Raw genomic sequence first — 9,472 nt, forward strand, 5'->3', positions numbered from 1 at the left:
CACTCTTCTCTAGGAAACTCAGATATTCATTATCCGTGAATAATATGACTCTCTTTTAATTAACAGAACTTTATGTTCCTTCTTTTTATCAATTTTAAAGGTTTAAAATGCTTTCCATTTTTTTCTTCTTTGACAAACTCAAAGAAGGACTTTCGACTATGAGGTCCACACTTGATATTCTCAGTCAGAAGTCATCTGCCCAAGGAGGGCCTAGCATCTGAGGCCAACAGTTACGTCCATGTCCCTCAGATAGGACCCTGTATCCTGGAGCTCAGGCTCCAGCCTATGGTCAGAGGCTCAGCATTGCTGCTCTGATCAGCCCAGCACAAAGGAAGGCTTTGTCGAGTGATGCCTGACATGAGAATGTGAGGCATGATCAAGCAATGGGGAACTCTGTTCTCCTGCAGAGATCCCAAACTCTCTAAATAACCCAACCCAGGGCCACAGAATTACTGTTTGGGATTTTATCCTGGAGTCCTCCAAACACTCAGATGGGACATGGGCTTCCACTGGAAGCAGCCACAGAGCACAGGGAGACCAGGTCGGTGCTTTGTGACCGCCTGGAGGGGTGGGATGGAGAGGGTGGGAGGGAGGGAGATGCTTGAGGGAAGGGATGTGGGAACAGATGTATATGTATGACTGATTCACTTTGTTATAAAGCAGAAACTAATAAAAAAAATGCACACACACACACACAAAATGTGGGAATAGAAATGGAAACAACAATAAAGAATCTCCGTTGGGGGCTCACCCAGGGCTGCTTACCTTTCGGATGTCTTTGGTTTTACTAAAGATAGATGAAAATGGCAAGCGCACCAGGTACCACAGGAACAGAAGAAGCAACCCCAACCCGCACAGGACGACGAGGTTTTGGTCAGTATCCAAGGATGTTGAGTCACAGCTCGGACATGGGTCAGTAAGCTGTTCAAAAATGAGAGAGCGTTCCATTTTCTGAATTCCGTTTTCTGAATCACAAGGCTGCTTGAAGTTACTGAATTTATTGAGCAGTCCCAGGCCTGCATCACAGAGCACTGGAGAGTCACAAAGGGTTTCTGAGTGTGGGGGAGGGGACAACATGGAGAGGGTGTGTCCACGGCCCCTCCCCCACCCACCAGTCCAGCAACCCCTTCCGCCCCTGCTGGGCCTTCCAGGTCCCTCTGCCCTACCCTGCCGTCCTATTTTCCAACTCCATCCTTTCATGGTTTCATATATTTACAGTAATGAAATTTTCTGCTTGTCCCATCGGTAACCCAGATACTACCTGGGTCCCCTCTACTGTTTGATAGAAACTTGACTTGGGTCTCACCAATTCCACTGCCTTAAGTGTCTGAAATACTGTCTGGAATTTTTGCTTGTACCCACACATTTATACTCAGGATCATATATGTCCTTAAATCCGTCTTTCCTATAGAATCTTTTCACTACGCAAACCCAGTTCTAAAGAACTTAAAAGTTCTTTTATCCAGTTTTGTGAATGTTGAATAGGGAATTTTGCTTTTTGTTGCAGTCAGCCGTTACCATCTTCAGTCAGAGGGGCTGACTCAAATAATTAAAATGAAGAATTCATTGTTCAACATTCACAAAACTAAAGTTACTATAAAATAAATGTAAATAATTAAACTTTCACGAGATCTTGAGGATAAGTCTGTAGCACTTATTTTTCTGAAGTTAGTGAAGCTTAAACTGCATAAAGACTTTTAGGACATGCTACACACACACACACACACGCACCCTTTGACAAACCAATCTGGTATTTTCAAATCTAAGAATAAAGTGTTTTCTCATTTTATTCCAATCTTCCATCTTTTGTTTTGACCCTACTTCTTCCTACTCTACCTAAAACACAGACAGTCCCTGACTAGGGGACATCAATTTTCTAACATGTGCACAAATCCCTGTCCTAGTCAGTTTGGGCTGCCGTAACAAAACACCATAGACTGGGTGCTTAAACAACAAACACGTATTTCTCATAGTCCTGGAGGCTGGGAAGTCCGAAATGAAGGCAACAGCAGATTCTGTGTCTGGTGAGACCTACTTCCTGGTTCGTCAACAGCTGTCTTCTCCCAGCAACCCTGCAGAAAAAGTGGGTGAGAGAGCTCTGTGAGGTCTCTTCTATAAGAGCATTAATTCCATTCATGAAGGCTCCACTGTTGTGACCTAATCACCTCCCAAAGGCCCCATCTCCTAATACTATGATATCATATTGTTGGCCTTAGGGTTTCAACATATGAGTTTGGTAGGACACAAATATTCTGTCCATAACACTACCCAAAGGCTGTGCTAAGTCCTCTGGTGGCACGGTGGGACCCAGGAATGTCAAAGCCTTAGAGAAGAATCGAGTCTTGAGCAGCCTTACCTGATTATCCTTGTGGGCCCTGTAAATATCATCTTTTCTTAAGTGTGCCTTGCCACAAAGGTTGAGAAGCTCTGCTCTATATAATCATCCCCATAAATGTTTGAAAATCAACTACCTGCCATGCTTTTTTTCAGGCTCCTCTTGTCAGGTTTAAATAATCCCAGTATTTCCCTCCCCTCTTCCTACATCTTCCTTTCTAAACTCTTTATCTTCATGATAGCTGTTCTCTAAACTGTCTCCTAATTTCTCATGTCTTTCTTAAACTGTGATGCCCTTTATTTGACACCCATGGCCTAGCACAGTTACTTGATCTCCTGTGAAAGGGTTAGACAGCCTTCAAACCCACAGAGTCTTCTTTCAATTATGCAGGAACAGGTAACCTACCCTGAGGATAAAATCTGCCAAGAGGCACCACTTCCTCCTGACCTTGATATGCAGCCTCAGCCAAGTTTTCATTTAATACATATTTCCTGCTGGAAACTAGGAGACACAAGTACCTGTAAGTCGCAGGCTCTGTCCTTAAGGACCTCATGGTGCAGTTTTAGGGGCAAGCCCTACACAGGTCAAGAGTTACATAACCGCACAGGAGAGGTCCCCCATGGCATTTGTGAATTGGCAAGTGATCTCTGGAATAGATCAGAGAAGGGACAGATGCTATGGGTGATAACTGCTCAGACATTTTATGCTCCTTAGGAAGGTATCCCTGCATGCCTCTCCAATTTTCTGATACAAATTAACGATCCTTGGAGAAGATGGTTATAGAAGAGCTTTTCTCTTTTAAAAGGGCACATGTTGGCTAGATATTCTTACATACATGTGTGTGCCTTGCGTGTAAAACTTACAAGAAGTTTCAATAAAAAGGCTTTTCCCAAAATGTTAATAAGATTCCTTTTCAGAACCTGGTAGAGCTCCTTCAAAATTGAAAGAAACAAAGGACTAAATGTACAGCACTTTTCTTTGCTTTTTTTTTCTTTTTGTACCAACCACAAATAAACTCCATTGGTATTTAGTAGCAGAAGTTCACAGCACTTATCCTTCCTAGACTAACATCAATGATAAATTATAAATTTATTTGTCTAATTTATAAAACATTTTGCTTTCAGCGATCTCAGTGCATTTTCACAAACATCCTGTGATGTAAACAGTACAGGATTATTGTGCCCATTTTATCAGTAAATAAAAATGAAGCTCAGAGACGGGAAGAAACTTCCTTAGATCGTTCAGCAAGTAAGTAGTAGAGCCCTGCCTACTAAATTCCTCACATTCTCAATGTTACTATTTTAAACAATATAAATAAGTGACTTCTTTAAAAGTATGCCCTGGTACTAAAATTAAAGTGGTTATGTGATTGAGAATATTCACTTTATCCATTAAATGAGGCCAAATTTGGGAAGTAAAGAAAAGCTATTTTTGGCATCCTATCACCTCTTAGGTACCTTTTCCTTTTCATTCTCAGCACCAGTATCTTGATAAGTTTTCTCTATTGCCCTCTTAAAACCTACTTTCAAGAACTCTATTACATATGATTCTCAGTAAGGTATAAATGAATAATAAAAGCTTAAAATGTCATCCCTCCCAGGAACACATGTCACACATTTTACATATATCTAACCCCAAAGCCTTGTAATAAAGCTCTCACCAGAGCATTTCAGGCAGCCATCCTGAGGTGGCAGTGGTGGCTTTCAGTAGAGTGAGATCTTCTCCTCTCCACCCAATGACATCTTCCCAGTTGACCTTCGTCACTACACAGAAGTCTGGTCCCAGATTTCAGGCTGCACATGGTTAGATTATCCCCAAGAAAGAGTATTTTCGAAAAGCTCTACTAGAATAGTACACTGCCTATTGGAGGAGACTCAGTAGGGATAAGTCGTTCGTCTAGGATTGTCACATATCCTCAGTGCTCTCGCTCACACACTGGCCACGGTCCCAGGGATGAGCCACGTAGAGGGAGCTTTTTTTAGGTTACCAAAAAGCCTGAAGAACAACAGATTCTATTTAAAACTGAACTGAACACTGCCGCTTTAAGATGTTCTTCGTTCATACACACACCACACTTCCATTGAACTCTACCATGTAGTATTTCTAATAGAAATATCAAGAAAATAAGGCATTGCCTCTGCCCTCAGGCAGGTCATAGTTCAGTAAGTAAGGCCTGCAAACAAGTATAATAAAGTGATATGAACTATAAAAGAAGTAGGAATAAGAACACAATGAAAACACAGATGAAAGAGCAATTAATTCTTCCGCCAGGAGGGAAACGAGAGAGAGGCAGGGAAAATTTCAGACGTGGTGCCAACTGAGACGGGCCTTGTGAGGTCACCTCCTCCTCCTCTCCGTCCCTGCCCTGGCCATCTTCCTGTTCCTCACCACCTTCCTCCTCACCCTCCTTTGCTTCTTTCTTTAGACTTTAATTTTTAGAGCAGTTTAAGGTTCACAACAAAACTGAGCAGAAAACACAGAGCTCCCATATGCCATCTGACCCCCCCAACACCCCTCCACACACACATATAACCTCTCCCACTATCAACATCCAGCACCAGGGCTTCCCTGGTGGTGCAGTGGTTACGCCTGCCAATGCAGGGGACATGGGTTCGATCCCTGGTCCAGGAAGACCCTACATGCCACGGAGCAGCTAAGCCTGTGCACCACAACTACTGAGGCAGTGCTCTAGAGCCTGTGAGCCACAACTACTGAGCCCGCAAGCCATAACTACTGGAGCCCACACACCTAGAGCCCGTGCTCTGCAACAAGAGAAGCCACTGCAATGAGAAGCCCATGCACCGCAACCAAGGGTAGCCCCCGCTCACTGCAACTAGAGAAAGCCTGCGGGCAGCAAAGAAGACCCAACACAGCAGAAAGGAAGGAAAGGAAAGGAAAGGAAAGCAAAGGAAAGAAGGGAGGGAGGGAGGGAAGGAGGGAGGGAGGGAGGAAGGAAATTTAAAAAAAATGCAGCACCAGAGTGGGACATTTGTTACAATCATACCTACATGGACACATCATTATCACCCAGAGCCCATAGTTTACGTGAGTCAGACAAGTGTATAGTGACATGTCTCCACCATTGTAGTATCAGAGTAGTTTCGCTGCCCTGGAAATCCTCTGTGCTCTGCCTCTTCACTGCACGCTCCACCCTAACCCCTGGCAACCACCAATCTTTTTACTGTCTCCAGTGTTTTGCCTTTTCCAGAATGTCATATAGTTGAAATGATACAGTGTGTAGGTCGCCTTTTCAGATTGGCTTCTTTCACTTAATGATATGCATTTAAGGTTCCTGCATGTATTTTCATGGCTTAATAGCTCATTTTTTCAGTGCTGAATAAATACTATTCAGTTGTCTGGATGTACCACAGTTGATTTATCCATTCACCTTAGACATCTTGTTGCTTCCCAGTTTTGGCACCTATGAATAAAGCTCCTATAAACTCTTTTTCTTAACAAAGCACGTTGTTGAGGCATAATTCACATACCATATAATTCACCCATTAAAAGTGTACAGTTCAATGACTTTTAGTATATTCACAATGTTGTGCATCCATCACTACAATCAATTTGGGAACATTTTCATCACTCTAGAAAAGAAACTCTGTTCCCCCTAGCCTTCACCCTTCAATCTCATCACTCTCCCCAGCCCTAGGTTACCACGAATCGACTTTCTCTATAGATTTGTCAATTCCAGACATTCATATAAATGGAATTATACAATATGTGGCCTTTTATATCTGGCTTCTTTCACTTAGCATAATGTTTTCAAGGTTAGTCCATGTTGTTCCATGTATCAGCACTTCTTTTCATGGCAAGTAATATTTCATTTTATGGATATACCACATTTTGTTTATACACTGATCAGCTGATGAACATTTGGTTTGTTTCCACTTTCAGCTATTATGAATAAAGCTGCTATGAACATCTGTGTACACATTTTGGTGCACACATATGTTTTCATTTCTTGCTTATTCGTTTTTGCAATAACTTAAAGTCACACTTTGTCTAAGTTTGTTGTTTTCTGAGATTTTGGTAATATAACCATATCAGACTCCCTATGAAATGAAAGCTTTGGAGTCTAAATGCAGTTTTTGTCAAATGTCTGGGTGCATCAATTTGCCCTCCTGCCAACACTCTCAAAATTAGCCCTTGAGTCAGCAGGAATGATGGTGATGCATAATGCTTAACATTTAAAAGTAATGAACACCTTATGTTCTCAAGTTCCTATTCTTAGAAAATCAGAGGAGGGTGTGCGAAGAGAAAGTGCAATCCAGCCAAAGTGAACATGAGCAAACCTATAACATATATAAAAGTGCATGTGTGGTCACACTAAAGCATTGGGCATGTGTCTGAGGATGAGAGTAGCCAAAAAAATGAGGCTGAGAAAGAAGGGGACTCAACTGTGAATGACTTTGAATGACAGTTTAAGAAGCCTGAACTCTGGACCAAGGGAGTGGGAAGCTAAGGTTTTCATAACCAGAAGAATGGCCTTCCCAGATCTCTGTTTTGGAAAGATGACTGGCAAGGTGACTGAGAGTTAGGGGGAAACATGCAAATTATATCACATAGGACTCTTTCTCTTGCAGATGATAGAAAACCTAATGAATTCTAGCTTGAGCAAAATTTTTAATTTATTGGCTTCTATTTCTCTATAACACAGGAGCAGATTCAGTTTCTGACTTGCTACCTCTTGGTTCTGCTTTCTTGGTGTTGACTCATTCTCAAGCCACTTCTCTTATAGTCCCAAGGTGGCATCCAGCCAGGAAAAACAGAATTGTTGTCCCAGTTTCTCAACCAAAGTTCCAACATTCAAGTGACTGGGACCAGCTCAGGTCATAAGAACACCCATGAAATAATTACTGGGAACCAGAGAATACTACTGGCCTAGTCTAGGTCAGTGCTACTCAAAGTGTGGTCCGTGGACCAATGCCTGTTTCCACATGTTTGTTACCATCTACAACAAGATAAGTTTAGACAATGGAATATTACTCAGCCATAAAAATAAACGAAATTGAGTTCTTTGTAGTGAGGTGGGTGGACCTAGAGTCTGTTATACGGACTGAAGTAAGCCAGAAAGAGAAAAACAAATACCATATGCTAACACATAGATATGGAATCTAAACAAACAAAAATGGTTCTGAAGAACCTAGGGGCAGGACAGGAATAAAGACACAGAGAATGGACTTGAGGACACGGGGAGGGGGAAGGGTAAGCTGGAATGAAGTGAGAGAGTGGCATGGACATATATACACCACCAAATGTAAAACAGATAGCTAGTGGGAAACAGCCGCATAGCACAGGGAGATCGGCTCGGTGCTTTGCGGCCACCTAGAGGGTTGGGATAGGGAGGGTGGGAGGGAGATGCCAGAGGGAGGAGATATGGGGATATATGTATATGTATAGCTGATTCACTTTGTTATACAGCAGAAACTAACACACCATTGTAAAGCAATTATACTCCAATAAAGATGTTAAAAAAAAGGTAAGTATAGAAACTGAGGAGGGTTAGAAACTTGTACTGCAATTTGAGAGAGTCATTAAATTTAATAATAAAAACAGGCTTATATTTTGTATGTCATAGTTTGTGTGTCATTTTTCCAGTGATTCATTTTTACTATATTATATACAAGTACCAGTCCACAGTGGATGGGGGTGTGGGAGATGAAGCAAACTGGTCCTTCACCACAGATAGTCTGAGAAACCGTGGTCTCATATACATGGTCCACTGTGAAGCCTGTGGGTGAATCAACATTCTGGAAGCACACAGGGAGACTTTGGGGAGCTCTTTCCCCTCGCCATGAAAGAAGGCAAAAATAAATGTCCACTATAATCGGGATCTTAGTTGGAGAGAGGAAGGACATTCGCAGACTTACTTTAGCTCTCTTATTTTCTCAAGCTTTTGTCCACGTTGATCTGCCCTTATTCAGAGTCCCTAGTAAGAATTTACTCTGCATAAGCTTTGGATATGGCCAGTTTAATAGGCTAAACATTACATGGGCATTCACCTGCCTTGCCCATTAAAACTTGTATTACTAGAATCAAAGCATTTGAATGGCTCTCTTAAGCCATTAAGAGAAAAACAACTTTGAGCTAGAGTAACACAAGGTAATTACTAAGCTGAGCGAAATTCCTCTGCCATGCTCTTGGCACTGAGGTATGGAAACTCTACAGCCCTATAAGAAGTCTGAAGGAAAAAAAATGTTTTATTCAAATTTCAAGGGTCTAAGTTTCTCATTAAAAGTACATTTTAGAAAGTTGTTTTAAGTTAACTTGCTAGGGCAGTTGTACGGCAAGCAGACGGATGTAGCAATTTGTCAAACTGCAGCTTTCATCTCTCTTTTAAAATAATATGGAAACAATAAAAACACAATTAAAACTAAAATTAAAAAAGCATAATCTGAAAGAGTATTTTGATTTTTTCTAATTAAAGCTCTGCAATTAAAGTTTTGCTGGAGAACAACCTGTGTTTTTAATCTCACAAAGCGCTAATAAATGCACAGAATTTGAGATGTCTGCTAAAACTCAGAGCTGGAAGTGACCTTGGAGAACCTTCTAGTCTGGCTTTCTCATTTAACAAATTGGAAACTGAGGCCAGAGCAGGTTTATTTCTTTTTTCCTTAATCCTTTCTTTCGCGTGTGTGCATGTGTGTGTTTTCTCTTGGTGTCTGCACATAATTTAGTCACTCAATATAGGACTTGCTTCTTTCCAGTATGAAGACAAGGACTCAACAAACACCAAAGTTTATGCAGTACTACCTCGAAATCTGCAATTTTTGCCTAAGTGAACTTCACAAACCATTGAGATAGTAATGCATTTTTGTGAAAACCAAATGGAAATACAGCATGTGCCTTCATGCCTTCTGCAATAAAATAAGCTGAATGTAACTTCAGTATTCTTTGGTGACCCCAGCTTAGTCTAATAAACAGCTGTGATACTGCAGAGGAGCAGGTGTAGGCCGTCTGGGACATGGACACATGTGCATTGTCTCCAGCAGTGCCCCACAAACCTGCTATCATTTTAAAAGTCCATCACCTGTATTTTAGGAGTTTACCTCTTTTTCATATAAACACAACAATTGTTTGCCAAATGTACATATGCAGTGCAAAACTGACCTATGACAGAACTGCCTTTAG

The sequence above is a fragment of the Mesoplodon bidens genome (genome assembly GCF_964165515.1).
Source record: "Mesoplodon bidens genome assembly, contig: HAP1_SCAFFOLD_49, whole genome shotgun sequence".
In the NCBI taxonomy this organism is placed as follows: domain Eukaryota; kingdom Metazoa; phylum Chordata; class Mammalia; order Artiodactyla; family Ziphiidae; genus Mesoplodon; species Mesoplodon bidens.